At 35.8% G+C, this 26,497-nt stretch overlaps 1 long non-coding RNA gene across 3 annotated transcripts in view; it reads right to left on the bottom strand.

Moving 5' to 3' along the window:
* The window catches only part of LOC139590010 (uncharacterized), a 220,134-nt gene that overhangs the window by 148,966 nt on the left and 44,671 nt on the right, over nt 1–26,497 (bottom strand). The window contains exon 6 of one of the 3 annotated variants that reach the window (XR_011679195.1): nt 7,278–7,343. This is a non-coding gene — a long non-coding RNA (uncharacterized lncRNA). Of the gene's footprint in view, nt 1–7,277; nt 7,344–21,122; nt 23,058–23,386; nt 24,348–26,497 lie in introns of those variants that run through there. The other 2 variants (XR_011679196.1, XR_011679197.1) reach the window with 2 other exon arrangements.

Raw genomic sequence — 26,497 nt, 5'->3', positions numbered from 1 at the left:
ATGTATGTTTTGCCCTGGACAAAACTTTGATACTCCTCTTGAGTAAAATTTGAGTGTCAGTGTTTCCCTTGTAACTACGGGATGGCTCTAATGACCAGAGCATTTGCTGTGAAATATTGTCTACAGATATCTTTTTTAGAATAAGTAAATTTGGGGGTTTATATTTTATACAACTGCCTAAAGGCATTTAAATATTTTTGAAGACAAAAACAACATAACAAACCTAAATATTCCCACAATGAGCTATACAAAAAAAGGAGTCCCAAACTTTCTAAAGTATCTTAATGAGGGTTAAAGGTCACTACTAAGTAAAACTGAGAAACAGAAAGGACCAGGATCCTGTTTCCATTTTAATGTCCCTCATGTTTATGTTTTGCTGTTGGCAGGGGAAAGGCTGAAACAATTCCACTTACAAGGAAGTTACAAACAGGCTGACTATTGCAGCTGGCTGGAAGAAAAAGTTTGTGCTCCATAGGTCTAAGGTGAATGCAAGTTCACACAGACCAGACACATGTTAAGCACTGGACTTATAGCTGACATTTCTCTGCAAATCCTTTCCTAAAACTTACAACCTAAGCTGTGGCCTGAATTCCAGTTCCTTTAAATTATGTTCCACAGACCCAAACCAATAACACTCAATTTTAATTTTAACTTCTTCACCATTACTAAAACTAAAATTTCATAGAGAACATAGAGAAATGTTCAATTATAAAATGTGTTGTGTCTGCAATTAGCATAACATTAAAGAGAGGAAGATCTTAAATTCAAAGGTCCCTGGAATAGAAAGCAATTGCTAATGATAGTCATCAAAGCAATATGGTGAACCTTGACCTGTCTTTAATCCCTTCTAAATTCCGAGTCCTAAAAACAGACTGCTACTTTCCTGAATTTCATTTTAGCGTCTTGAAACCACTGTTATGATTCTAACAAAATATTTTCTTCTTAAAAATGTATGTATTGCTCTGCTAAGCACATTCTGCTCCTACTATCTACAATAGTATGTAGTGCTGCACACTGAATTGTGAAAGTCTGTCTTTAATCAACACGTTCACCTTAAAAGCTATGGAGTGTACCAAAATCTCTTATGTGGAATATAGGATTCCTTGGGAGACTAGTTCTCAACAAAGAATAGTTCTTGACTGAGATATCAATAAATGAGCTTGAATTCAGCTTCTACAGTGACAGCCACCCTCAATGATCAAAATCCAGATATCTTGGTAAAACATGCAATAATTACGTTATTTGACAGGACAATTACACTTAAGATGAGATCAACATAAACTGACTTCTATTCAACAACAGTGGAAGAAATCTCAGCAATCACTTTACTATGATCAGAAGATATAAAATGGATTTCTAAGTGGAAGAGATAAAATAAACAATCTAACTGTAATTATTATAGTAGTGATTCTGGAAAGCCTGTACCATCAAATGCCCCTTAAATACTTTTTCTTTAGTTCTAGATAATGAACAATACCCACAACTTCTTGTGAAGGTTGGTGTAAAACTGATATGCAAATAGGTTATCATCTTCAAAGTTTGTCAAATAAAATACTTTTGAATTCAAGAAATAATATTTTACTGGAGAGAGATTTGTCCACCGACTATGCAAACTTATCAGCAGCAATATTTTTGTCACCAATTATGTCTGCCCTCAGTTACATAAGAAAGGCATTACTCAAAGGATACCCATGCATTCCTGAATAAGACTAAGCAGTTTGTGAGAACTTGGGAACACTAATTTAGAAACAATATTTTTCTTTAATTTCTTTTTCCTGGTAAGTGCAACTAATAAGACTTGCACTGCAGTTGGTGTTTGAAGTCATCCTGAGAGACAGATAGGCCCAAACAACTACCTTGTCTGAGAGAAAAATAAATTAATTCATATATCACAGAGAAAAAAACTCAGTGAACTGGTGGATAAATAATCCAACAGAACTTTCATTCCTGTGCACAACATGTCTCAACAACTGATAAACTCAGGCACCACCTATTTCTATTGAAAGGTGCTTCTGCTCTTGATAGCTTGTTTCTGTCTTGCCTAGCCTGAATTTCAGTTGGTGTGTTGTCACTATTCTACTGATACTTCTCATGAACAAAATGGATGTTCTCTTGAACATTCTTCTAGGTAAAGTAACAATTCAGTCTAGCAGACTGTCAGAGCCAAAACCTTCCTGGGAGTGCAGTTAGTGCCCTCCAGGTCAGCTTTCTGAAAGAAGATCTGTCTCAGAAGTCCCAGTTGGCCTTGAAGATCTTTGAGAGCCAGCTGGAAGAAGCTGCAGCAGGAGTTCCTACCCCATTGGGCTGCAGATGGATCCAAGCATGCGTTGTCGAACGTGGTCCATGACAGGACTGCGCTGTAGCCACCAATCTGCACCCTGTGCATGTGGATTCTGATCCTGACCTCAGGCATGCCTCAGCACAGTGAACTTGTCATACTTGGTCCCTGAGTGCTTCCCTCACTCTGCTGCTCTTGGACAGACCCTTGTCATTGAGGCTGCTGCCTCTGCTGGCCTTGCTGTCATCCTGGGCTCCTGGCCACCCTCCCCTAGGCAGCAACACCTGCCCTTGGTGCTTCCTAACAGATGTCCTAAATCAGAAATACAGACCTTTATTTAAATCAAGGAATAATGGCTTATTAAAAAAAAAAGGAAAAGGGAAAAAAAAGCGATTTCAGGCCATGAATATATTTATTGTGTATGATATTTTTAAGATAAAAATGAGTTGTAACTCCTTCCCAGTCATCTTTTCAAGATGCAATAAGGATAAACATCTACAATGCTTAAATTTGGTGAAAATTTAACATATAATTTATTAACAAAATAGCAGCTCAGAATGTCTTATTAGCAAAATTTTAATTTTCTTTTATAAATGCATTGATAAAATTAAAGCTCATGGAAATATCTCTGGGTACCCTTAGAACTTCTAATGCCAGAATGAGTAACTCAGTGATGGTCTATAAGAAAGGGCAGTGAAACACTGCTTAGGAGATGAATCATTTCTGTAGTGTTCTCGTTAGGCTTCCTCCACTCTCCAGATATTTGCACACAATAAATACATATGCTTCACCGCAAGTCTTTAAGAAATTTCAGGCAACCCAGGTTTAACACATAGTTACGTTACCTTCCATGAACTAATGGAAGAAATTAGAGAAATATAATTAAACTTCAAAGGGCAGATTTTGCACTGGAAACTTTTTGACAAAGAAGCAAAATTACTTATAAACCTTATGCAAATGAGAATTGTGAATCATAGTTATACTATTGAGTTATATCTGACAATGCATCCCTATTAGCTTTTAGGAGGACATGCTCAAAATTAGATTTGCAGTTTGTTCAAACACTGAGGCCAAGCTCAGCAGCATGATGCTGGTATATCTATGCTGTGTTTAGTATACCATCAAATACCATCCAGACAGGCTGCCTACAGTATGCTAGTGACAGCTCTTTTGGAAGACAGAGAATAATCTAGACATATTCAGTGACACAGTTATTTAGTTAGTGTAAAACTGTCACAGCCATTGATTTCAACAAATCTTTGACAATAAACCCAATCCAGGAACTTTCCACTGTTGTTTTGGTATCCTGTTTTGTGATGCTCAGATGTTCACCACAAAATCCTGTGAACACCCTGGAGATAATTTCTCTTTTCTTCATAAAATATGTCATTCTTCTGTAGTTTTCACAGCTCTCAATGAAAGAGAGAAAAATTATCCTTTGAACCAGGTTCTAAACTCCTGAAGAAATAAATAATAATGGAAAGGACCATAGACACCACAGGGAAAAAAACACTTCTAGCATTCCTAAAAGTCCTTTTACCATGTACTCCTACTTACTTTGTAATGATTGCATGTTTTCCCTTCGGGCCCACTAAAGTATTTAATTGCAATTACACTCATTTACATAGCAGATGAGGCTAATTGCTGGTATTAGTTACCAAATGTATGCTTGTATTGTGAGGGTAAAAAAATGCCCTACAGAAAAGAAAAACGACTATGCCTCTAATTAAGGAGCTGTGAGTCAAAGTGAGCTTGTTCAGAGATGTAAATATAGAATCAAGGGCTTTCAGAGTTCTGCAGTACATTTTATTATACCACTAGTTCCCATATTTCAGAGATAACACTGGCAGACCTCATAGTATATACAATGAACTATTCTCATTTTCTCAGAAGCAGGGATGATAAGTTCCACATAAAGGCTCAGAGAGAGAGATCAAGATTTCTAAAAATTTTGATTAGAAATAAATGTGAATCTCATGTCAGAAGGGTTCTTTGTCTATAATAGATACACTGAAGTTATTATTTGAAGCAGTTCCATCACCTATTCTTTTGGGCAAATTCCCAGGAAAAGTCTTTTTTTCATATTATTCAGACCTCAAACTGTTTCATGTTAATGGACTTCATTTTGCATGCAATTGTACACAAGGACTTTTAAGATACTACACTACTAAAGTGAATGCAAGAAGCATCAGGTCAAGAGGAAACCCAGATGGATAACAATTTCAGCCTTTGGCCCTCGATATCATTCCTAATATAAAGAATTTTTAAAAGATTTGCATCTATCTATCTATCTATATACAGAGAGAGAGGGTTAGTCCCGGCTGGTGAAATGAAGATTTGTTAATTTTAGTTAGCTTCAGGAGGTCACAGTGAGAACAGAAGTGTGCCCATCAGTATCCTTTGGACAGGGTTGAAAAACTCCCTATACACATTTAAAAATTAACACTTTATCAAACTGTGCCTTAAATTTTTTCTTTTTCCTGGAATTGTACCAAAACTTGACAGCAGTTAAGCTGTGGGTGTGCAGAAGCACTACATATGATATTTACTATTATATTCCTTTAGGTAGTTTCCCATTAGTCTGCTATGCTTTTCCAGTGTTTAAAATTGAAATTATTTTGGTTTTGGAATTTGCCACTTTGTCTTCCTATTTCAAGTTTCAGTCCTCCACCAAAGAAAAAAAAAAGCCAGTCCCATGCAAAAAAAAATTAATTTCAACCTTAAAAAAGTGAATTTGATTTTCTGTTGCCTTTCATGTAATATAGTGTAAGTACTGTGTAGTATACTGCCATTCTCATAAAGACTTTAAATGATAAAGGGCTGGTAAAAATGAGCAGCTATTGCTTTTGCTGTATTAGTTTTGTAATTCCTAAATGCTGCTTTATGCTAGTTTTAGATTTATCAGTGTTTGGTTACCTACACAGGTCATTTCATAAAATGAGACTGGCTATGAGCCACATTATCAGCTGCTCTTTATTTTCTTTCCAAAAAGAGGAAGAAAAAAGTTTTAAAACCCCTGAAATACATTCCATGCATGTCAAGGTCTATGCCTTCTGAGTGCCTATTCTCATTAAAAATATACCTTTGTAGGACTAATCCCAAATGGTTTGATGACAGAGGTCATGCAAGTGTCATTTTTCAAACCTGTGTGAAAATCCATTTTGAGCCATCTTTCCCTCTTATATTTCACCTCATTTCTGGAGCACTTATGCAGCATACTTACTTAGCTAAAGCACAAAATGTAAACAGGACATCCTCTCAGATAGGAGATCCCAACATGTTGAAAAGTATATGCCTTAGTTCTTAATCAGTTCTGGAAAGTATCCCAAGACTTCCACAAAAAGATACTGTTTCTGTTAATGTGGAACATAAACTTAGCCCTTAACATAAAACAAAACCAAACAACATCTGTCCTTACAGTTTGATTGTTTGTTCCATCCTAGTATAATTATTCTTGCATGACAGCAGCCCCTGCAGGCTATAGCCTTGCTTACTCTACTTTGCCCTGAAAGCACACCCAGCATTTAGAGATGAAAACACTCTAGTGTTTTCACTAGTGAACTAGTGAACATTGTTTTAGAAATGCTTAGTGCTACAACACAGTCACATTTTTATAATTATCTGAGATTTTTTACATAGAATTTTGTCAATCCAAGTTGACCAAGAAAGATTTGTGCTTCCAAAAACCACAGGTCTCTGAAGAAATCTCTGAAGATTCCAGTGGGAAAAATGGTCATAGTGGAGAGATCTGTTTTTCACCCTCCCTGTTTATTCACAGGAATAAGGATTTCCTCTTATGTTTAATAATTTTTTTAACACTTCTTTGCAATTTTTTAACTAGTGGCTATAAAATCTGACATGGGCATAAGAAAACAGGGAGGACATGCTCTAGTCACTCCCCGTGCAGGTAGTGCAAAGACAGTAGAAAGCCAAAATGGGAAGCAAATGAGCTTCCAAAACAAAAAATGACTCAAGGAAGGAGAGTACACATCAGAAGAGTGCTATTTCTTCAATTATACTAACTTTTACACTATTTTCAATAGACTTGGCACTAAAGCAATATGCAGTTTCATCCCATCCCAGGAACTAGTATATCCCTGGCTGAACACATAACTTTCTCTGGATCTGGATCTGCAGAACTCCCCTAGGGCAGTACTACTTTGTCATAGCCACAAGGCTGCCTCTTTCTCTTGAGGGATATATGGTTTGCCTGGAAGACTGTCAGATCTAGTCAGGTGTGAAAACTTGGTCCTACAGGGATCACAATAATGTAACCTAATCAGAAATCACTAACACTAGAAACAGATTGTATCTTGTCTGCACTCTCTCAGTGGCGTGATTCAAATCCTAGCTCTGATCACACAAGACTTGGTTAAAGTTCACAGCTAAAGAGCTGACTGAATTATCTTTGTTACCTGTGTGTCTGATCATAAAGTTGCAAAGGTTTTCTGCTATAAACATCATTATGGTAGTAGTTGTATCCCTTCCCTACCTTTTTCTATGCCGTTTACACAGCATGAAAAAATGACACCCTTTGTTTTTGTGCTAAATGTGAAAGTTCATGGCTCCTCCATTGATAGGTTTGTCTTTTTTGAGAACTATGGAGTTGGTGAAATGGCTCTCTGAGTCAAAGTATTTCTCCCATTTCATACAGTATTTTTGCTCTGAACCCTCCACACTTTCTGTGATCACAGAGGCTGTGATTTCCTTTTTCATTTTAGAAATCAGTTGCACAAACATTTCAAGTATAAAATTTAACAAAGTAAAATAGAGAATTTTCAAAATGAAAATGAATAGTTGCTTTGAGATCAGCAACCTGATCCTAAATGCTGATCCTAAAGTTTGTTTATTTTTCAGCAAGAAAAAAAAATCACTGAAACTTGAGTCAGCTTCACACACAGTCTGTGTGCCTAAGAAATTGCTTTAGAACAGGATGGAGCTTTTGTTAAGGGACCAGATTTTCAGCTTTCCTTATAAAAGTATACAAAGGAAGACTTACCTCTAAAGACTCATGGCTCCTAGGCAGATTCCTCACAGTCACAACTTTCCTTTTGTGGGAGACTCACTGTGAAGAGAACAGAAGCCACAGGTCACAGTTAACATAGACAATAGCCCCAGAAGTCTCTGCCAAAATTATAAATTAATGACCTAGTCACTACTTTTTCCAGCAGTGACCCAAAAGTTAGCAATAAAAGTTAATAACATTCTGTGCCTTCTAAAAGCAGTGTTGATTCTATCTCTACGTTTGCCCTTGTAATGGAAGGAATGCTGTTACAAGTGAATAGTCCTCAGTTTTTCTCTCCTCTATTTATCTATGTTTAAAAGCAGATCATGGGATTTAAAGGGCAGATGACCCACAAGCTGTAGATTGTAGCTCATTCACGTCTGTATGAGCTCTGGCTTAACTCATTCAATATTGCCATAGTGGGTCTGTGATGTGGAATGAACAGAAAAACAAAGAGCTGGAAGAAGGTAAAGATTTGACACTGTCACCTTGAAATTTGTTGGTAGCCTAAGTGTCATTGTGCTTTTTAATGATAATTTCTTTGTCAGTCTTTAAAATTTCTGGCCTTTCAATTGCAATATTGCACTAACTAGCCCTATTGAAACACTCTTCGATGTATGCTATTGGTAGGGCTACGACACCCCGAACAAGCTGCTGTTTCAAAAGTGCTATTTTTGAAAAAATAAGAAGAACAAAATAAAAGAGCAATTTGATTGATTGTTTGTTTAATCAAAGAGCCTAATTATTTTAAATTTCATGGTTTTAAGTTCTTTACATATCTGTCAAGTCTTCATCAAGGGAATTATCCTTGTCACATCTCCACTGTATTTTTGCCATCATTTGTATTCATTGGTTCATCAAGAATTGGGCACACAGTAAACAGGACATGTAATATCTGAACATCCACTAATTAGCAGGGGAACCATACTCTTCTTGGGATTGTGCCAAACATCTGAGAGCTAGAAGTGAAAGGAGCTTTCCCTGAGAAGGCCTTCAGCAGCAGAAATCCCTTACAACCCATAACCCTGAGGGACTAGAAAGTGCTAGCACAGGCCCCAAAGAGCATCAAGTGCAAAGGGATGTAGGCAGGGCAGCCAGGGGACACACTGATTCAGATGTCCCTCCTGAAACTTCCACTCTTAGGACTTCCATGGAAGTGCCCATGGTGAGTGATTAAATAGGCTTTTCTGTTGTACATCCCCTCAGCAGGACAGCTGCGGAAACATCTCCTCCCCTCTGTAAAATGAATCATCCCTTGACAGAATGGGTGTAGCTGTTTGTGCATCTCTTATCATACTGAGGATGTGCTAATATCTTGACCTGCAAACCACAGGACCACCCAAACCTCTAGCAGCTAAGCTGAAATGATTCAGTTATAATTTATCTTGGGAGGTTTCCTCTGCAGTATATTCACCCTTGAAGGAGATGAAGAAGACACACAAATTTGCCCATTTAATCTAGAAATAAAAGAAAAGGATTAAGTATATTGTAAAAAGCTCTCAAAAAGTGAGATTGATAGCACAAGTCATGGTCTCCCAGATGCCATACTCAGAGGAAGATGGAGATGGACAAAAAAATTACACATAGTCACTTGACACGAAAGAAAGATTAAATACTCAAAAATGGGAAATAGAGAAAAGACCACATGTAGAGCCTGGGAAGAAAAATCAGTCCTGGCAAGAAGGGTTTGCTTGTCTAGACTGTTTCCCTATAGTACAATTTTCCAGACAAGCAAAGTTTGGAGAGCCTAAATCCTCTTCCCTGTCAGCCAAAAATTTTCTCTTTGGAGATCAGCATACAAATTGGATGAAAGCCTTATGTTTTGGCTGAAGGTATTGACATAACTTTGTGAAGATAAAGTTGTTGGAGAATGTACTGTGAAAAATATCCAAAAAAACCAAAAAGATTTACTTTCCTTTAAATGTTCATGGTGGTTGCTGTTCACAACTAAAAGTATTTGTAAAAGCCAGAAAAAAAATACAAAATGTTTTACAAGTTCTGAAAAGTTCTCATCATATGCAGTGTTTCTATTTTAATAAATTGGAGCTGCTTGCCAGAAGAAATCTGAACCTAGATATTGGACATTACAATAAAGTATGTGTTCAAAAGGTAAAAAAAAATGCTTGCATAACAACTAACAACAGGTATTTTTCTTAGATTCAGCACATCACACAGTCAGTTAAAAGTGAATGTGATAAAGTGGAATAACCAATATCTTCTGATAATTCACAGCAATACTAATTAAATTGCCTGTTAGTACTGGGGGTTTTACACCAATACCTGAAAGATATGTTTGATGTACATCATGCTATATTTGAAGAAAACCAGAAGGTCTCTTTCCCCCTAATGAAGAAAAAGGCTAGAACTCAGAAGACTAAAGAGGTACTCCATATTCCCACTGCCAAAGAATATGTGAGAACTGTTAACATGAATTACGTGATTCCTAAGGGAAATCAAGAGTCATGAGGGTTTGATATGTAGCAAGGAGCATGACTTATTATTTTCCTGCCTATGACAAGACCAATTTTATAAATACACTGGTCTAATATATCATAGGAGTAGAGTTTACAGGACTTCTGACTATTCAGAGCGACAGTTAAAGTCAATAGAAGCTGCAGGGGTTCAGCTTCCTGAAAATCAGTCACTGGTAATGTAAACCTCTATCGAGCATAGATCAATAACAGGTTTTTTGAGCATACGACATAAATGTCTTTTAGAAGATGACAAATTTAAACATACTCAGCACAAGTAGAAACCTTTTTCTCCCCTTTAAATGTAAGCACAAACACATTTTAAACCTAAATGCTTGTAGAAAACCAGTTTTTTCCAGGTATCCAGCAAAAGCTGCATATTTTCAATAAAAAGCAGGGATCAAGTTAAAAAGTAGAAGACAGTTTTTGGACAAGGATGTACTGAAAACTTATTATCTTGCTAAAACAAAGGGAAATCTCCTATGTCAATAGCTCCCAAGAGATGTCCAGTATCAATAGGTTAGACCACCCTCATAGTCTCTCTAGGAATACTCAACTGTAACCATTTTCCTTTTGGCTGCACCCATCTACCCCTACTCTTTAAAGTACTCACTGAGTACCTGAAAATTTTGAAAGCCCTGTTCCTGCAATACACTAGGCTGTGCCCAATCCACATTTAGTGTTCATCCAGATTTGTACCTTGCACCTGCCTGGTGGTGTCTTTGGCTTTCCCTCAATCTTCTGAGAGCTGCCTGTGCACAGCAGGAGGAAGCATAAACCCAAAGCATATGATGAAGAGCTTCAACAGATGGGCTTTGGCAGATCTTTCTGCACTACTGTAAGATTTTACCCACAGATGACTGCTCTGTTTTTTGCTTTAACTTACAGCCCTATGGAAGATTTAGCAAAAAGCAGCATGTATCCACAGCTGAGCCTGTGTCATCTTAACTATTTTCTCTGATGGCTATGCTAAGGCATGGGCATATATCTCCTTTATCAACATCTTCATTCCTAAGTCTTCTTCAGGAATAGAAGACATGCAGACAGGTGTGATAATATACAAATTGTCATAATAAGAATGGTCAGGGCTTGTCTGACTAAGGCCCAAGATTAAGCTCAGCTTCTTTATAATACCCGATATATTTGCTACCTGGGGATTACAGGTATATGCTGCAGTGGCAAGGGGACAGATATATGTGATTCAATAGCTGTTTTGCAAATATTATGTGCAGTTCATTGACTCAAAAAAGTAAATGTGGTTACCAAGAGGGAGAAGAACAGTAATGGAGAGAGACACGCACACATAAATAGGGAGAGAGGGAGGAAAAAGAGGAGGAGAGGGTATGGGAAGAAAAAGAAAGGGACATGTTCCATGAGTACATATATAACAATGTGATATTATGTAATGGCTTCAATAACTTCCCTACTCAGGAGATTAGGAATGTCATTATTGTTTTCCTAACCTGAAAGTATTTTTCTGGGAAAAGGTGAAAAAAGCATTCTTTTTAAAGTTGTTGTGGGACTCTTAGGTGGCATTGTCTTCAGCTATATGTATATCCATGTATCTATGTAAACTGTAATTTACAAAACCATTCTGCTCCCAAGCCTATTGGCGGGAAGGAAGGAAAGAGATCAGTGGAGAGGAATGTTTAAATAGCTTCTTGTTTTTTACTCACAGGACAGATGGCGTGCAAACGAATGAAAAATAAAACCCCAACTGACATTGTATAGCAGCTGTGCACAGTGTCAGCTATAGGAAGAAATGTGGTCCACTGGATACACTGTTTTACTAGAAATGAGGGAGCTTGGGTTCTCAGCCTAGTTTGCAACATTCAAAATGACTATACTTCTGTAAAAGAAGTCTCTGTTTCCCAGTTTCTTCATTATCAGAATAGAAATATTTAGATGCTTTATTAAGAAAAGGACAGAGTAAATGAGGAGAAGTTAGTTTTTGTGGGAAAGCAAATTGAAAGCACAAAACATTTTACTTAACTAATGAGTGGTCTCATTATGAAGAAAACTGGGCTTTTTCACTGCTGTACCTTTTTTTTTTTTCAGTAATCAGTATTAACATGTTGTGATGTTAACACTTGATAAGCTCAAGATTTTGCTCACAGCTCTAACAATATGAGGTTCATAAAGTTCAAGGTACTACCCTGGAAAAAAAGGAGCCATGAATTACTCATTTCCTGGGGAGTTTTACATTTTTTTCCAGAAGGCCAAGTTTTTCCTCTTCTGGTCTGCAAATTTGTTCTGTCAATGTGGTTGACTCTCTTCTCTTTCTAGTTGTCGTGATGGTATTGTTCTCTTCAGACTATGTCATTACATGTCAATCTTTTCTGCTTTAAAGATGTTTTGGTTTGCTTGTTTGTATGCTTTTCCTTCTTAGTCATTGTCCTTAGGCCCCAGGAAGAGTTCACATAATCACTGTGATCACAGCTTAGTCTGAGAAGACACAGTTACCTCCCTACTTGAGTCAGAACACAAAATTGATGTGAATTATGTTGGTTTCCAAAGATTCAGGGCTCGCTGCAGGGATTACCTTGATTTTGATTGGGAAGATTCTTTTTCATACCTGCTATACTCTTTCCTATCAAGCCAGTATGAAAAAGCCACGTTAAATTTTCAGAGTAGCAGTCAAGATAACATTGTGCCTCTCTCTGAAGCTTTGAAGGCTATCAGCATCAAAAGGAAGCATGTGCAAGTTTAAAGCTGCAATGATTGTGTTCAGCTACTGCCTCTTTGATATACCAGATCTTCTGTTTATCCACTGGATTTGTGAGGGTGGGGAGGAAATATGGCTGTGATATGACTTAAGATGGTAAGTAAAAGAGGAAGAGAGTTCTCCTTCCATTCTCAGGTTCTCTCTTTTCTCTGAAGGACTTCAGGATTAATTCTCTCCATGGGGATTTACACCTGAATGAAAGAACACCTGTGCTATTGCATTCTCATAGATAGTAATATATATCTAATTTACATAGAGTTTTCTGTTTATTAATCTAAGGACACAGTTAATTTATCCTGAATATAGCAGTTAAGTGTGATGAGGTTCAGGGAATTTCTATGCTGTGAAAGATTTGTGCCATAAATTAAATTCTTATTAACTGGCTTGCCTAGTGTGCTCGTGGCAAAAAGGGCCATGATATCATACAATGGCATTGATAATAAAAAAGGACACAGATATCTTCTTAATATTATCCAGTGAAATAACCCCATCATACATCATGTTATCAATATTTAAGATTCTCTAGGAATATAAATTATATTTGCCCTATATGTAAAAGTAAACTGCATGTGACATTAGACTAATTACTATAAAATAACTGAAGAAAACTTGTTTATTATTGTAGTAGTGGTGGAAGTGATGAAGTGGTGCAAATGCAATGTTTATTATACTGTACACATTAAAAGTTATGACTGCACAGGAACATTTCTCAGTTAAATGGTACATGTCAAAGAAAACTCTGCACCAAACAACAAAGAAAGGAATAAATTTTGTTCCATCATCTTTTTCTCTTTTTTTTCCATTTTTTGAAGTCGATCCCCAGTGTAGCCCAGAGGATACTTTATTTATGTCCCTGCAGTTCAGGGCCTACAAACCAATTCATCATGTTTTTGCTGTGCCTCATCTGCTATAGATGAATGATCCCTCCTATAATTTTCTGAAGTCTGTTTGCCATTATGTAGATTAATGCAATAAATACACGTATGTGTGCACATGTGTGTGTGAAAAAAATGCATTTATGGAATTTACTGTGCTGTGTCCCACAGCCAATCCATACAGAATTTCAAATCTAGCACTCAGTAAGCACAAATGTTTCTCCAGTAGCACACAGAAATTGTTCTATTAAGTTATATAATTTCTTTACTTAAATGCTATAAAATAGATATTAGCTTGCACAGTCTTTTGCATGCAGCAATATTCAAATCATTGTATAACTTCATGTTCCATATATATTCCCACCACTCATATATGGTGTGTTTAGAAAGCCTAGAATAAAGTAATAGACCTGGACTAGTTTGGGGCTCTGCTGATTTGTTCTACAAACCCATTCTGTAAAATTTTGAGTTTGTATCTACAGCTGAATGTGTTTTTTTAGTAAGTATGTGAAAAAGGATAAGGTTTCAGAAAAGGGTAAACAAAAGGACTGTGAACCAAATTCTGCAAAAAAAAAATTTCACAAATAAATTAATAGTGAGGGATAGCTTAATCACTAAACTTAACAGGTTTAGGTCAAAAAATTGTCTTGCCCAAATAACCTCTCTGGCCTGAGTAGAATGAGTCGAGTTTGTATTTAACATGAGATTGAATATTTCCAGGGTCAGGTTTTATTTATTGGCTGGTGAACTCTATGATCACATAAGCATTTCTGCCCTGTACATAATCTGATGGAGCAGATGTTTGCCAGTCTTCAATGTCTTACCAGTTTTAGTTTAAAAAATCCAAAAGCAACAAACAAATGAGTACCAAAGAAGCTGCTCCTTAAAAATGCTTTGAAGTCTTTCAAGTCCTGCTTGAAATAGAGTCATTAAGGTTTGTTTCTGTAGATATTTCCAATTCTTCAGGTATGTTCCATACACAGTTTAAGTCATTTGATGAATAAAAAGATGGAAAATACTAATGAACTTATGGAAAAGAATGGCATAGCATGTTAACTAAATTCATTTAAGGAAATTAAGTAAGAACCCCTCAACAATTTCAGTTGCTTATATCTGGTCTAGAAATTCAGTTCTTTGCTCTCAGTTTTAGTAAGCAGCCTTCCTCACTGATGAAGCTATAAGATGATAATGTCATTCAATAACTCTCACACCCTTTCCTGCCATTTGTCTAGGGCAGGAAACTGAGGGTTTTCTTGTCGTGTGGACAGGGAGGAAATATCCAGCAACCAAATACTGACCCTTGCATGCAAACAGGTCCATATCCTCTTCCTGCCTGACAACTTCCTTCCTGCCTGCTAGGAACAAATCTACTTTTCATTTTTCCAGAGTTCTTTGCACAGGCCACTCAGAATGCTCTTGGATAGGGACAAATATTTTATTAATGTAAACTTCATCTAGCAGCTGGATACTTAGGGCAGCCAGGCCCAAATTCAGAGTAGATAATTCTGTGCTTCTTTTAACTATAGTGTTGCTGCAGCTGAGTCACCTTGTGCCAAGAACTCATACAAAGTATTTACTGGTATGTCTGACCTTAGCTTAATGAAGATATATTTGCAATTCTGACATTTTGTGAAGGCTAAACTTAGGTAAGATAAATCCTACTTTGTCTTTCCACAGCAACTAAAAAATAGAAGCCTTTTTCTAGTGGTGAAGAATAGAGGTTTTATCTCCTGTCATGAAGTTACTCATCAGATAACAAAACAACCAACCAGCCAACACTCAGCTGACAGCTGATAGCAGAGAACCAGTTTCATAGGGCTTTATTTTTTCCTGGGTTTACCAAAGTTATTGATTCTTTGAGTGAAAACTTGATTTCAAAATACAAAAGGAAAGCCCAGGCCATTTTCTGTCTTATTCAAACTCTTCAATTATCTGAGAAACCTCTACACAGGTTTGTCAATCTGTGCTGTTGGAAAACCTCAGAAGTCAGTAATTAAGTTCTTAAGAAATTCTGCCTCAGTCCTATAACTACTTTTCACTCTGAATATAATTAGTTTACGCTTAGCCTGTATTAATTTTTTAGCAGTTATATCTATACCCCTGAAGCTTCCTGTTTTTCTTCTGCTTGTGCAAGCTACAAAATGAAAGTATTTTCAGGAGGAATTCAGACTGACATTTGTTAAAGTCTTTTTCAAAAACTGATAGCAAGAAACAAAAAACCTCCACCTTCTTACCCAAATATATGTAAAAGTCAAATTATTAAGTAATGGAATTTTTGTAATTTTTATAGGGAGAATATATATAAAGTGTAATTTATCAATAGCATATCCCTATTAAGAAATGTTATATCAAATTGATAAAAAGAGACTTAATTGCCAGAAGCCTTTTATCTTTCAGGCCTACAAAGGGAATACCACAATGGCAATAAAATCTAATAGGCTGCATTATTTTGGTAGAACAGAAGAACAGTACAATTGTTTGGCCTGTAGTTCTGTCCATTCTTTCAGTTATGTCTCATCTTCAATTCCTGTTTAAAGTGTTTTCAGCTGTTGTCTTTCAGGATTGAGGTAGCTGAATTTCACCATTAAATATCAGACTTCCCAGTAGAATGCATTGTGCCTAGACATCTATTACTTCTCATCACTATCACTTTATCCCTTAAAAACAGTAATAACCTGTTAATGGAGTTAATATTTATGTTGGGGCTGTGCCTGGAAGAATCAGTCAGATGAAGGCAACAGTAAAATAATATAGATAGTAAGTACATAGCTGTAAATCAATGGGCAGCTCAAACAACATTCAGAAGTCCTTTGTTTTCATTACATCTCTATGCACTTTGTGATACTAAAAAAACCCAGAATTAACATGCACTTTACTATTTATAAAGTAAAGCACTAAAATGGATGGAGCAATGACTTTTTCTGTCAAGCTTAAAAGTTTACTCACAGTTGTAAAAAGGCAGCATACTTTGAATTTAATTGTGCCCAGGAGAAAAATTTGTGATTTTTAAAATTTCTACTTGAGGAAAAAAGATCAAAAAAGAAGCCCCGTTTCCTAATTTAGACCTAAAACTTCACCTACAACTTCACTACATCTATGCGTTAAATAAATATAATATAATGGGGAAAGATAGATGTCAGAAGTCTTCTTTTCTGTAATCTAAATTATCTTGTAATTCTTACAGTGCTATTATGATATTTGAAAACAAAATTGTAAATCATTAAATCTAATACAAAGATGGATCCAATCTACAAGTGAAAATGTTAATAAAACAAATTGTTGACTTGAAATAAAAAATAAAAAAAAAATAAATAATGAAAACTAAAATTCTCTGTAACTTTCCTAAAACTGATGATTAACGTGTAGCCTTTTTTTCTGACACTATTATTGTCATTGGCTGCAATGTGCTTTTCATTGGCATGTGCTCCAAGTCAGGATACTGCATTTAGAGAGGTTTGATCCAGCAGCAGTTATCATCATAATTCTACCCTTATTTACATATTACCTATACATTTTGAAAAAACACATTTCTTAATTCATTCTTAAACCATTTCTTCTTTCTGGCCTTTTTCACACCATGCTTGTCTCATGTGTTAATAGAGAACACATAAGAGGTTCTTGTTACCTCATCAAGTTCAATATATTTATAGGCTGCCACATTATGTTGTATTAAACTGAAAGTTTTATTTTTAAGGACTTTCATGTTTCAACATCTCTTTCCATCTACCCACTGCAGATGCCTTGGACTGTTACTGCACTTCTGCAGTTCTTTCCCAAGGACTTGTTTTCCTTGATACAAATTTAAGAAATTAGCCATGTGATATAGGCAGTCTGATTAGAAGCTGAAAATAAAGAAAGTCTAAAAGTGTCTTAAAGAAATTATTTCTTTAGATAATAGTAGAAGAAATTTAAACTGAATACAATTATTTCCCTTTTGCTCATCTTTTTTTGACAGTCATCTTCAGTTGGATATCTTTCTTGGGTATATAAAGTGCTATAAAAACCAGCTGTAAGAAATGTCAAGGCTTATAAATATAATCATAACTTCAGATCACTTAAAAATTAATTACTTAGTGGTGAAGATAGCTATTTTTACAGTTCTACAACTTTATTTTGCTCTATATTATTCCAGTGTGCCAGTGATCAAACACATCAGTGATTGAGCTTCCCATTCTCCTCTTCTATTATTTTGTTAAAAAATAAACTAAGAAATACAAATTTGAAATCCAGGGTGTCAAATTAAATCAGCTCTGTAGTTTATAATTAGACTGAGACTATCAAGACAGACAGGTCTATCTGTACCAACATAAAAAGAAGTCTCTCCCAAAGTGACTGAGATATCAAGCATGAGCACTTATGTGTATGAGAAGCTTGCCCATTTCTGCCCTGTACATAAGTAAAGGAATAATTTCTTTTACTAGACACATTAATCTAATCACTTTCAAATATTGCCCTTTTTAGGGAAAAGGGTAGTGGAAACAAAATTCTTATAATATTAAAATATGTACATGGACATATAAAACTGACTGGTGTTCTTGTGTGTAATATTTGAGTAACAATCAGTAATTTTTCCCCCTAAAATTATAAAGCCTATTGTGTCTGTAATAAACTTCTCCTCTAAACCCACCAACATGCACTCACAGTGAGACACTGAATGATTCACACAGCATAATTTTCCAGCAGTGTTCAAAAATAATAACAAAATGATGCCTTAAGTAATAAAACAAGTAGTATTTTGTGAAGTTTTCATTGGCACATAGATACATTTCCGTGATAAATACAATGTTTTTAAAATTTAGCTAACTGAAACCTGATGAACATGAATTTCTGTTTTGATTTGGTTCCTAATGAACTTGAACTGAAAGAAATGGAGTTATGAATTGCAGTGATAAAAAATTGATTTCTGCCACATGAGCAAAATTGTTTATTTTCATGGGTGACATAATTAGACTCAACACCCAAAACCAAGGAGAATACATTTCAATACATTATCTGTACTGCTTAGGTCGTGAAGTCAATCATAAACATTAACTGAAAGAAAACATTTCTTGGGAAAATCAAAGAAAGTACCACTGAACTGGCATGGTAGCAGAGGAAAGCTTGGAGTCTTTCCATACTAATTTCTGATCATGTGGAACAACGTCAACAACTCAACAGAGCACTTGCCCAACTAGTACTTCTGGCCAATTTTCTGCTCTCAAAAATATTGAAATGTAACTGAAAAAAAAAATTAAGGAAATTCTGCATTTTATAGGATCTAATCTCTTATTCACTGTAGAGTTTAAAGAGCTTGTAGAGAATATCAGAGATCACAAAAAATTCCATATGGTCATTACTAATAGAGTTTTGTGGTGGTGCAACACATCAAACTGCAAGAAAAGAACAGCAGACGTGTAGGTTATATCAGAAATCGTTCAAGGGTGAAGGCCTGCCACTGGTAGTTGTGCAGAAAATGGTACTGGCACAATACTCTTTCTTTCTAGCTGTGGAAGCTGGAATTCAAATATGCACAGACTCTCTGTCTTTTTGTTTAACCATCATGTTAATTCAATTTCGACAGCTATCGTCAGCTTTATGGTATAAATTCCAACTGGTTGGACTCTTATCAGAATTAGTTTTGCATGAAGTTCACTGTTGTTTACTTATACTTTCTGATGGCTTGGGATCTCAACGGATAGAATTACCACCACTACTGGTGGTATGAACCACCTTTGTGTGAACTATTATCAGATATGTAGGAGAGAAGTTTCAGAAGCCATGAAGGTGACATAATCAATCATTCATCTATGCTGTTCCTGCTAATTAGATGGTATAAACAAAATGGAACCTGATCAGAATGGAGAAACTCTGCACTTCCATCTGTCACTTCATTCCTGCCTGTTGGGATATCTTATTCAAAAGAAACATAGACTCTGGAAGGAACCTTGTCCACTCAATATATTTATTTTTTAAAATGGAAATGTCTCCAACTGCCTAAGAAGACTGATGTTAATGATTAATGACTGACTACTACTCCACCTGCTATCAAGAAAAGTATGGGTAGCCTGCACAGCCATTATAGAAGTACACAAAGATAAATCCTGTGGTTTTAATAATGTAAATGAACATTGCTGTTTGTAATGTTTTTAGACAGGGTAGAGTGCAGTTGGCAATAAAACTACCTATGTCTGCTCGCCCTTCACATCACCATCTTCCTGAAGGAGGTTTGCAAATCATTAGGGGCATTCTTCAGAAGAACCATGCTTTCAGGCATGAGATTTATTACCCAGTAGGAGTCGTCTATATGCAAAGAATTCTTTCAACTACCCTCCCTCCTAAGGACATCTGATGAAGTAATAACCATTTTAACCTGCTAAAAGCATTTCAAAGGAATGAAAGAGAAAAGATGTGTCAATGGGAAATGGCTGAAGTAATGTCCCTGTAGCTTTTAGAAGGGTAATGTTTGACAGATGCCTGTCCCAAAAAGAGAAGCAATGTTTGTATCATTTTTTGGATAACCTATGTCACCCAGGGAGATTTGAATGAATCTGGTCTTTTGTATTCAAGACATGTTAATTCATCCTTACCATGCAGTGTGTTTAAGCAACTTACTCCTGCAGTTTGTTTCTTTGTGAATATCTTTAATGCATTATAAAGTAAAGAAGGAATTTTAGCTTAGTATGTCAGAGGTTTCCAGGAAAAGCTTGAAAAATCAATAGTGTAAAAGCACTAGGAATTTGATTTAAAAGGTGTACTACTTCTTTAGTGCCAGTCAAGGTTTAAGAATGGTACTCTTCAGTTTAGTGTTCCCAGTGAAATTTCAAACCACACAGAAACTCACTCACTACTCATCTCCCTCTCCTCCTCTCTCTTGCCTTTACCTTTCTCCTCAGGAACTGGAAGCACAAAAAGTAAAGGTCATGAGATGGAGATAGAACAATTGACTGGAAATAGTGATAAGAAAAAAACATAGCAGCAATATTAATGACAGAGGGTATGAGACAATAAACACTTGTCCATCCTGGAAACCCCCAACAACAGACTACTGGACCACCACGCTTTCCTCACTGCTCCCTCCAGTGGGAGCTGGTGTTACCCAGCCACTCCTGCCGTCTTGGAACTGGCACCACTCTTACTCACCAGCAGGAGCCTCTTTCACAGAAGAGACTGTTCCTGCCACCCCTGGAAATGACATGAGGTGATAAAGAGTAACTCCAGGTCCTGGCCATGACCCTGCTGGCAACTGCAAAAATTAACCCTGTCCTGGACAGAACGGGGCAGTGGCTCTCAGTAGAGGAAAAAAACCAGTAATATTTATTCAACTGAGAGGCCTACTCACTATTACGTCAAGTCACTTTGAGCATGATAGGAGACGTCATTTGCTAACTCTGTTAAATCTAGACATCTAAAATAACTACTGCTTGAAACTGAGTTTCCAAGAGGGCCTGGAATGGTCACTGGGATCATAGAAGTTCAAACTTTAGAAATCAACTCCACAGTTAATTTCTTCTGAATCTTCTGAGAATGCATTGATTCATAGTTTCTCAAAAGACACTGAGAACTGAGTTATTTGAAACTGATTTTTGTGTGATCACTGTTTATTCTTTTTTAATTAAATTCATTGCTTTCTGACATACATGGGGACAAATCCATAATAACTGACTCAAATGGACAGTGAAATAAATGACTAAATAAAAATTTGATATTCAGCATTTACATTTCAAGAATAAATAATCTCTTTTATGTCAAAAATGTACACATGTACACAAATTCACGATCCATAAAATTTTTACATGTTAAAAGATAGCAGAATGCTATTTCTAATTCTTCTTATGTTTAAATATAGCTTTTTTTTCAAGTAAACATTACATAATAACCTTTTGTAGGTACACTACAGAACATGTCATAGCTGGACTAATATAATGGAGTGTTCCGAGCTATTAAATTAATGAGTCGTACTGAGGAAGAAGTACATCAAAGGCTAACACACTTTCTGATATGCAAGCATGCATTCCTGTGTTACTTTAGGAGTTCTGGCATATGGAAGGACAAAATCTGCATTAACAATCTTTACTTGTAACATACCTGTCTCTGGGCAAGGGGGAACTAAAACCTACATCACTAGAATTTCTGGTTCAGGCTCAAAGTTGATATAAATGATAAAGAAATTCAATCACCAGGGAGTTTTTCTAAATGGTTGAATGATAAAAGAAGTTAATCTAGCTTTCGTGATTAAATGAGAAGAGGGATGATGTTGTGAAAGGAGAAGAAAATAGCAGACATAGGTAAAGCTGTGAACACTAACTTATGTGTCTTGGTCTTTATTTTATTACACACATAATAAGCTTCTGGATTCTTGACATCCAAACTATGCTAGTTATCATTCAATCCTATTGATTTATCGATGAGCTAATTACAGCTCCACTTTCATTTTCTCTTACATGGCCAGAAATGCATAACCTTCTTTGTAATATACAAAACTCCTGTCTGGTCCTCAATTTCTTTTTTCATTGAAACAGTAACAGCCTCAATTCTTAATGACAAGCTTGTTTTCAGTGGTTCTGAGGTATTTTAAGCCAAGTCTGTGCAGGTTTGGGATCATGCATAATAGTATGTTCACATCCAATGACAGGATAATCAATGACAGGATAAATTGATGTTGGATAAAGGAAGAACTATAAAGACCTTACAGAACTGAATGTTTCCAGAAATTGTGATCTGCTGCATACATAGTACGTTTTAAACATGTTTGTCTCTGCATTTCTAATTCCTATATTTTTGTAGTGCTAATATATGCTATGGCAGACTTGTATAATGAAAAGATCAAAAAAAAGATACAAATGCTGAAAACTCTATAAGCTATTTAATCACAGCTCAGTTGTTCATCTGTAAGGCATCACTGTTGAGCAGGGTGATGAAGGAAGGATTCATGTGTTAAGACATATTATTGGGAATCTGAAGATCTGGCTTCTCTTCCTATTTCTTCAGAAGATTTTATGCTCAATCTTCAGCATATCATTTTGGGGTTGAATCAAAGCCAAACATCATGACAATCTTTATTTCTTGGTGTTAGAAATTTTGTTGTAATGGAGATAGGTAATGGTGATGAAATTGTACCAAGGATTTGTTTTACATTTGTTGTGATGTGCTTTCATAACCCCAGATGTCAGAAAGTGTATGTGATGTATTTGTTACTTCTGTTTTGTTTCCCATTTTATCATCAGCTAAAGGACATAATAAATTTTAGGAAAGGCTTTGAAGGAATACAGTAAAAACACATGAAGAAAAACATACTAATGCCAGTTCACAGCAAATTTCTGATAATTGAACCACTTTTTAGACACACAAGAATATTTATCATTCCAATATATTAATTTTATGCAAGAAGTTTGACAAAAAAAACTAACCTGATATTTTCTTTCATTTTCAGTTTTTGGTAGAAATACCTTGGTGTGATATACTACATAAATACTCAGTATCAAACAGATACTTGACACTTATTAACTATATGTTGGGTTTCCCCCTCTATCTTTCCACATGCATAGGAAATAATATGATGATCATTCAGGGAGTAGCAAGAGTGGATAATGTCCATGATCTTTCCAGTCTTTATATTTTGAAACTTTTTCAGCTTAAGATTTCAAGAGTCTTATCCATGTTTCTCCAAAACCCTTTTGAATTCTCCAGAACAGGAAATGCAGAATCCTCTACTTCTATGCTGCTCCTAAAAGCATTTTTGGATAAAAAAATTTACAAATATAAACATTACCATCAACACACTCATAAGTCTTATACACAGTTGCATTTGTGAAAAAAGAAAGAAAACTGTATAAAAAGGATGAATTATTACCTTTAAAATAAATAAAAAAATTCAAAGCAAATAATGGGACATGTGTTTCAATTAAGATGAAATAAATTTGTTTAGTACATCAAAGACAAATTCTCTCCTGCAAAATTAATTTAAAGCAAAAATGTATTCTGTGGTGAGAAAATTGGCTGAAGATGTTGTTCATGTACATTTAAGGTATGGCATTTTCAAAACATTTTTACTGCAGTTAGCAAAATATTTGCTCTAGCAAAGACAATCAACAGTAGGCCAGGATTAAATGATTCAAGAGTTCCATTTTATTATCTGTCTCCATTTTACTTTTAAATATCTTTTTGAGAATCTAGTTTTCCATCCAGATAAATTAGACTGAGGTAATTACAATTTTCCTATGTTCTGTGAGAAATCAACAACTGAATAATACTGTCATAAATATATGAAATGAATATTGTGAAAGGTATGCATGGATACTTTTGACTTGCTGCACAAAACTGTCTTGCACATGGGTTTTTCTTGCATATAACCACAGTGTAAAAGATGACATTATGAGAAACCTTCTGACAAATTGATTAATAATCTTGAGCTGCTGAAGTTCAGCTGAGTGAGCAATTAAACATTCCAAACAGCAATGAACCTTCAGAGATAATTTATGATAATTTTATGCACAAGAGCTCAGTGGCTTTTTAATTTGATAGAATGTTAGTAGCATAGATTTCTAACAAGGGAGTTTCAGTGCTCCATACATCACTGAGATTACTTAAACATTTCAAATGTGGTTGATGAATGAAGTTTCCTGAGATGTGAGAAGATACAGAAAGTGTCAGAAGGTGGAGATTATTCATCATATCAATTATTGAAAGTGGATGCATTGACATCATACTCCCAGCTCATATTTTATGTCCATTATAAAGACAGAACAGAAATAACAGACTTGGTGAACGGCAGAACTGCCAGGATACCGAGCTTCTTCCCTCTTTTATTCTAGCATTTTGCTGTCACCACACAATATTAGCATTTCCAGGTGTTTCTTCCAAAATCGTTCATAATACATAGCAGGAAAACAAACCCTTTGAACACAATCAGCTAAAACCTGAAACATGGCACATGGTGTGATTCCTGGGGTTTTCTGTGCAGGATCAGGAATAGACTTCAGTGATCCTTTCCCACATCCTTCCAACTCCGGACATTCTACAAAAAGCATCCCACACAGATCAAGAGAAAAAAAGGAGGATAGAAAGCCTGAGCAAACTACAATTAATTTGCCAGAAATACAAATACTGTATCATTTTCTGCTAAGGGAGAACAGGCTGCCCTTAATTCTTCCACTATTTTTTTGTCTTTTTGTTGCTTTAAAAAAGCTACATTCAAAAAGTCAAATATTTTAATTCCTAGAATATTTCCCATTCATTCTTTTATTACTTGTTTTGGCAAGTAAAATATAATGTTTTAATCTTGTGTTTCTGACATACTTATGACAGTTGGAAACACAGTAATCTAAACTAAAGTAAATAATGTAAAGGGGCTCTTTTTATTGTATGAACAAAGATAAAGTCTCTGCTTTGAACAGAACACTGAAGCACTCAGATACCACATGTTTAAGAGAACAGACAGTTGGTGAGTTATTTGTTTTTAACACTACTATAATGATCCTGACAATAAATCATCATTTCACATATCCAGACAGTTATCCTTTCATTCATGGAAAGGAAAGAATGCTGGAAAATAAAAGCTAAAAGAGGCAGAAAAGCATTTCTAGAAGGGCAACAGCCTGTTAAACTCCTTCATATGAAAGGTCATTTGTATAAAGCACTATTAGTCAACACACTCCTCAAAGCTCAGGATCTATGCAGACAGTTTGAAGACTGATAGGTGGGAGAGTGGGAGTGTTTGTTCAGACCTTGTAGTTCAAATCCTACCTCAGACTTGAGCTATTAGTCTTAGGCTAATGAAAATAATTGTCAGACCCTTCGTGTATCTTCAACATTATTGTTTCAAGGGCGGATTCCACTGCAGCTCAAAATGCAGTATTGAAACCTATCAACATATCAACCCTTGATGAAGGCAGTCAACATTAGCAGAAGAATCACAGAAATTGGTAAAGAAATGAAGTTCCATAGATGTGATGATAATTTTCTGAAACTCTCACTAGACAATCTTGAACAAGTGCAACAAAGCTGGCAAGCAGCTTCTATGTCCACCCAAAGACAAGTAGGACTGAATTTGTGGCATTGAGGTTATTGTCCTTCAAAAGTTTATTTTACCTGAGTCAAGAGTTAGTTCCACTCATGTCTAAATAAAGAGAATCATTTTACCAAAAGGATATCAAAATAAGTCCGAACACTAATCATGGAGGAAAATTCTCTCAAGAGGAAAGTAAATATCTCCAAACTGTGTTAAGTAAAAATAAATTGCTATAAGACCACAAAACTTTGAAAATTTGACCCAATGAAAAGATTAAAAAGTGTATTTTTTTCATCTACAGTATAGATTGAAACAGTTCTCAATATAGATATAGTTGCTATATCTAGAATTATATTATAACCTCAAGTACACTGTGACAAAAAATGAAATCTTAAAAAAGCAAAAACATTTTAACTATCATGTGAGCTTACTCTTACGACAAGGTATCTGCAAGCAAGTTCTTGGCAAATTTCCATTATTAGAATCTTTTATCAAAAAAGTTACACAGATTTCATAAATTGCAAGACCATAGAATCACAGAATATTCTGAGTTGAAGGGCATCCACAAGGGTCATCAAAGTCCAACTCCCCACCTGAACAGGACAGTCACAAGAATCACACCATGTACCTGAGAGCACTGTACAAGTGCTTATTGAACTCTATCAGGCTGGTGCTCTGATCACTTCCCTGGGGAGCCTGTTAATACCTTTGACCCTTGTTAAGAATTGGGTATTGATCTAGGTAAATTTCCACGACCTCTGTCTCAATTTAATGGTATACAGTGTTAATCATTCTGGTGGCTTGCACAATCTTGTAACCTCAGTTCTCCTGGACTATTAAAATGGCAGCTACCTGACTCCCTGGGAGCTTCCTCAGGAACTGGACAGACTGGTAGGTACGAACAGAAAAAACTGACCTACACATCTTCTCTTCTAGGAATCTACAGCTCTCCTGCCTTTATTCTAAACACCCTGTGATTATTATTTTTTTCTTACTCAAAAGGGTCAAATTTGGTAAGAAGACTGGGTACTGATGTAAAACACCCTCATTTACAAAGGTATAGTTCTACCACAGGTGTCATTCTTGTCTGCTTTGATCCCATGCTCATAAATCTCCATGACAATGCCTTCTGGAATGCAAAACAGCTTGAATTGCAG

Source organism: Agelaius tricolor, unplaced genomic scaffold (genome assembly GCF_023055355.1).
Source record: "Agelaius tricolor isolate 1412-34295 unplaced genomic scaffold, bAgeTri1.0.p SCAF_5, whole genome shotgun sequence".
Lineage (NCBI taxonomy): Eukaryota > Metazoa > Chordata > Aves > Passeriformes > Icteridae > Agelaius > Agelaius tricolor.
The sequence above is the reverse complement of the archived record's forward strand: the minus strand, read 5'-3'. Positions and strand labels throughout refer to the sequence as shown.